The sequence below is a fragment of the Esox lucius genome, chromosome 11 (genome assembly GCF_011004845.1).
Source record: "Esox lucius isolate fEsoLuc1 chromosome 11, fEsoLuc1.pri, whole genome shotgun sequence".
NCBI classification, from domain to species: Eukaryota; Metazoa; Chordata; class Actinopteri; order Esociformes; family Esocidae; genus Esox; species Esox lucius.
Genome location: NC_047579.1, coordinates 37365087 through 37371095, shown reverse-complemented (window position 1 = coordinate 37371095; position 6009 = coordinate 37365087).

Sequence of the window (6009 nt, the reverse complement as noted above, 5' to 3'; positions counted from 1 at the left end):
TTGATCTGAATTTTTCTCTATAGCCCAAAGTTTTATTTATCAAATGCACCGAAAAACGGTATCATCCTGCACAATGAAATTCTTGTGACATGGCACTCGACATCTACATGGTTAGAGTTATATATAACGCAAAAATATTGCAAAAAAAGTATAGCAATAATATATAAATGTAAACTAACAACAATTTGAAAGAAGTATAATGGGGACTATATGCAATACAATGTAAACTAGCACCAATTAAAAAATTGTACGATGGAGAATATGAACAATATGGGTAGAAGTATTGAATGTTATAGATATAGCAAGTATAGCATAATATGCATAACAATGTAAACAAGTAGCAATTTTAAAATGAGTAGGATGGGAGAATGAACAATACAGGTAGAAGGATTTAATATTATAGATTGAATATGAGAGTAATATGCCTCTAAAGGGTAGATACAAAGACATTTTTGTAATGTACATGAAAAGACATCCGAGCATCTGGAATGTTCATGTGTGGTCAGTATGATGATAGATCATTTTTGCTGGTTGATGAGCCCTATGGCCTGAGGGAAATAACTGTGAGTCTAGAAATATGTGTCCTGATGCTCTAGTAGCGTCTACCAGACAGCAACAGTGTGAACACACCATAGCCTGGGTGGCTGTTGTCTGTGATGATGTTTCGTGCTTTCCTCAGGCATTGTGTATGGTTGATGCCTTGCACAGAGGGAAGATTGGCAGCCGATGATGCGCCCTAGAGACTTTACCCCCTCTGGAGGGGCTTGCGGCCCGCAGCAGAGCAGCTACCATACCAGGCAGTAATGCAGCCTGAGAGGATGCTTTCAGTGGTGCACCTGTAGAAGTTGGTGAGCATTTTTACAGACATGCCAAACTTTTTTTTAGGCTCCTTAGGAAGTAAATTTGTTTTTCGTCAGTTTTCACTGCCATCTTTGATGAACACACTGAGAAACTTGAATTCAGAGACTCTCTCCACTTAAGTGCTACAGGGTGGTAGTCATTCAGGCAGGTGATGGAAGGTTTTTTTCGGTACAGGGACGATGGTGGTCTGTTTGAAGCAGGAAGGGACTGCAGACAGAGACAGGAGGAGTTTGAAAATGGAGGTGAAAATACATTATTATTAACTGGTCGGTGCACCCCCTGAGGTCTGGAAGGACCTTGACGTCTAGAAGGACTGGAATGCCATCTGGTCCTGGTTACTTCCGAGGAGTCACTTTTTTGAGAGATCTCCTCACGTCAGCTGTGGTTAGGGACAGATTGCAGTCGTTCTGGTCCTCAGCAAGCCTTCCAGAAGGATTGGCGTTGGTCACCTCAAACCGTGCATAGGTGTTGAGCTCAACAGGGAGTGAGGCGGCAGGAAGAGTGTCACGGGTTGGATATTAATTGTGCATGTATTTTGATTGTTTGTGACTTGATTTACTGTGATTTTGGTTTGGATATTGTGTTTGGTTTAGTGTTGTGATTGGTGTTTTGTTTGTAGTGCTTTTGTGTTATTTTTCTATTCGTTAATTTGCTAACAACCCGTGAACTTCGACCTGTACAACGAGGCTATTGATTGGACGGTAGAATAAGAACAGGAAATAAAGACCAGACACCGAGAGGAAGGCGGGAGAGAAGAAGGCTACCGGAGGCAGCTCGAAGCGGTGGAAAATTACTACGTGAGACACAAGATCTACGAGCCAGAGGATCCACGCAGGATCCCGTATACCCATAAGGCTAGACGTGCGCATCCCGGGGAATGGGCTACTACTGCCTGTGACCCGGGCAGAGTGTGAGTACGCTAACGTGGAGAGATTGTTGCGCTTTGTTGCTTGGGTATACGGAGAGTGGTTGTCCTGGTCGTGGATGACAGACGTGGTATACTCCTCTGGAGTGACCGTTTTGAGCCTAGTTAACAGAACACCAGACTGGCACTTGTCTTCCTCTGTTTTCCGGTTTAGCCCTTTCCTGCCAGTATACAGTTAGACGAAGGCCGAACTCCGGTGGAAAGAAGCTGATTGCTCGGCTGGTCGCCGGCTGGTGTACGCTGCATCTCAGGGACTGGGACATTTGCATGGATATGGTTTTTTATATATATTTTATTGCTCGATGTTTTAAGTATTGTAATGTAATTTATTGTTAATGTAAAGACATATTGAAGTTGTGGTGCAATAAAATATTGATTAATGTATAGCTTCGCCTTTGGTATACTTTATATACTGCTCCTCCCTCCAAACGAACCTGAGCATAGTTTGTAGTCTGATGAGAAGTTATTGTAACTTTTGGTTGAGTTCCTAGAGCTCTTGTTAATTCTAGGTGGCGTTGTCGATAGGAAAAATAGATCAGCCCGACCTGGTCACAAGAGCATCACTGCTATTCCTCCCTTTGTAGTCTGTGATGTGTTGCAGTCCACACCACATGTGTCTGGGGTCAGAGCTGTGGTAGTTAGACTCCAATGTATCCCTGTAGTCTCTTTTTCCACCTCTGATGGCCTTCCGTAGGACAAATCTGGATCTCCTTAAAGCCTCCATGTCCCAAGAGCTATAGGCAGAGGCCCGTGCTCTGAGCTTAGCACAGACATTACTATTAACCCAGGGCTTTTGGTTGGGGAAAGTCCTGACATTGATCAGGGATGTCACTAGAAAATTCATGGATGGGGTCTAAGCCTCATTTTTGGGGGTCGGGACATACTCCCCAAAACATATTTTCATCATGTATTTTTAGAGTAACAACGGTATAAAATCTATCAAAAAGTATACCTGTCTCATCGTTTGTTAGACACTGATCTAATATGACTTAAATTCTTTCTAAATAAATTAAAGTCCACTCTGTCCTCATCCATCCAACACTAACAAAAGTCACAAAAACAGCTGTACTAAATACTTTTGTCCACTTGAATCAGCTATAGTTTATAGTAAAAGTACACTATATTCTGCTTCTAAGATTTCTCTGAAATCATTCTGAATAATTTCAAAAACAGATTTAGTCATTAACCTATTCATCTCTGAATAAAGTAATAAAAAAACATATCATAATTAAAACATTGCAGATCCAGCTGGATCCGACTCAAATTAAAAACTGCCTTTATGATAAAACACATTCTGCACATTTGAGTAAGACCTTTTTATACTTATTAAAATAAGACTGTCAAGCTCATCTTTAATAATTATTAGAAAAGACTGTCAAGTTCATCTCAACCCACTTTTACTTCCCTGTAAGGTTGAAACTTATTTCTTCAGCAGCCTAATAAAATATAATGCATTCTTATCCAATTTGTTCTGGAAGAATTACAGGTTTTTTCCACAGCATTAATATGTCAACTGTGCTGAGAATGGAAAGGTGGGTATTGAATAAGCAGTGTCACAAAAAATGTCATTAGTTTGGAACAAACATACTTACAAGCCTTGTCCCTCCTGTAGAGTTCAACCGACATGTGCTTTCATCTGTGTGTGAGACCAGGTAAGGGACCTCAGAAGGAGCACTACAAGAAGATGATAGCCACCCTGAGCTTTGAGCATGTGAAGATTTGTACTCCCTGGCTGGAGGCAGAGGATTACCCTGTTTTGTTAGGTAAGACCACGCTGTTCGGTTAGATAAGACTACCCTGTTCTGTTAGGTAAGACCACCCTGTTCTATTGAATAGGACCACCATGTTCTGTTGGTTAAGATCACCTTGTTCTATTGGATAGGACCACCCTGTTCTATTGGATAGGACCACCCTGTTCTATTGGATAGGACCACCCTGTTCTATTGGATAGGACCACCCTGTTCTATTGGATAGGACCACCCTGTTCTATTGGATAGGACCACACTGTTCGGGAAATATGAATCTGTGAAACACGCACAGTTTTGCAACTGTGTTCCTGATGATTTTTAGTGACATATAAATGTTAGCTAGCATGTCATTAATGGGAAATTAATATTTTCAGTAGTTGGTTAGTGTTTTTGCTGAAAAATAAGACCCAATTATTGGCCACTGTCCCCAATTAGTTCAAGTTCAAAATGTTTATTCATCATTTGCAATAACAACTTACGGCAATGAAATGTTTTGTTTTCCTACTCCCGACAGTGCAGTTGAAAGTTAAAAAGTAACAGTGATTATAATAAAAAATAATAAGATAACACAATCAATCAGTAATAACTATACAACTATCCAACCGTAGTGCAATGTAAAAGTGACAGGTGTGCATGGGACTATGGCTGGAAGGGAGGAGGGGTTCGTGAATTGAGCAGCCTTACAGCATATGGAAAGAAGCTGTCCCGTAGCCTATTTGTTTTGGACTGAATACTCCTGTACCTTCTGCCTGACGGCAGCTTGGTAAACAGTCCATGGCATGGGTGGCTGGGATCTGTGATGATCCGTTTGCTCCACCTCTCTGTGTAGAGATCTTGCAGGGATGACAGGTCAGACTTTGTAATGCGCTCTGCTGTTTTAATCACCCTCTGAAGTGCTTTGCGGTCGAGGGCGGTGCAGCTGCCATACCAGGCGGTGACACAGCTGGTCAGGATACTCTCAAAAGTGCATCTGTAGAAGTTGGTGAGTCCATGAAAAATCTCCTCAATCAGCATAGGAAGAAGAGCCATATCCTGGCCTCCTTCACCACGACGTTAGAGTGATGAGACCAGGTCAAGTCATCACTGATGTTGACCCTGAGAAACCTGATGTTGTGAACTCTCTCTACAAGGCTGCTACAAGGCTGCAAAGATTAGAGAATGAACATATTACTGGGCTATATACTCAGACGAAACATTCAAGGTGAGAAAGGAAGAGGGGTTGGAGATGGAGGTAGAGAATAATGACTGTCTGGTCAGGGACAGGTGTGAATTATCAAATTGTCTTGGGATGATGATGTCACAGTGTCACAAACAGGGCTCTCATAGAGAAATACATCATAAATGACTAAATATCTGTCTGTTTGCTTCAGCTGCTCTGAAGATTTTTATGATTTTTACGGACTGTTGTCTTACAATCCTGTTAGACCTGGAGTGTATCAGTCAGAATGACACAAGAAGCACCAGACTAAGACTATATTACTAGTTAATAAGCCAGGCTTCATTAGCTACTAGTACAGTATTTACTAACTAAGCCTGTGTATCAAATATTTACTCACATTTTCTGTCATTTCATTACAACATAGGAGCTGATGAAACCGCTGTATTGACTCATCAATAGGTGCCTAAAAGATAAAGATGACAGTCCCTAAATTCTCCCAAACAAATTGGCTCCTTGCTATAAAAGTTTGGATAACAGATATGAACATGTCCAAATGGTGACCAGACAAAAATATCAAAACATGTCCACTTTAAAATGGTGACCAAGCAAACAGATATAAACATGTCCACGTTCAAATGATGACCAGACAAACAGATATAAACATGTCCACGTTCAAATGGTGACCAGACAAACAGATATAAACAAGTCCACGTTCAACTGGTGACCAGACAAACAGATATAAACAGGTCCACGTTCAAATGATGAGCAGACAAACAGATATAAACATGTCCACGTTCAAATGGTGACCAGACAAACAGATATAAACAGGTCCACGTTCAAATGGTGACCAGAAATTATTTTTTAGCAACAATACCAAAACAATCCTGCAATTCCTATTCAAAGGGACATAAGAGGTTATGCTTTTGTTAATCAAGTTGTTTTTTATACCATCTGTCCTTCACTTCTCATCCACAGTCTAACAAGAGTCTAACAGATTGTCTGGTGATTTGAACCTGAAACCATCTGATTGAACGTGATAAAACAGTCCCATTCCATCCCTTATCTGAGTCAGTCCATCCCTTATCTGAGTCAGTCCATCCCTTATCTGAGTCAGTCCATCCCTAATCTATGAGTCAGTCCATCCCTAATCTATGAGTCAGTCCATCCCTAATCTATGAGTCAATCCATCCCTAATCTATGCAGCCGGGAGGTGTAATTACCAAATCAAGGGTTAAAAGTGTTCCACAGCAACAGACTTTCCTCAAATGGGGATCTGGTGATCAAACCGTAGTCTCCATCAATAGGAATGACATACT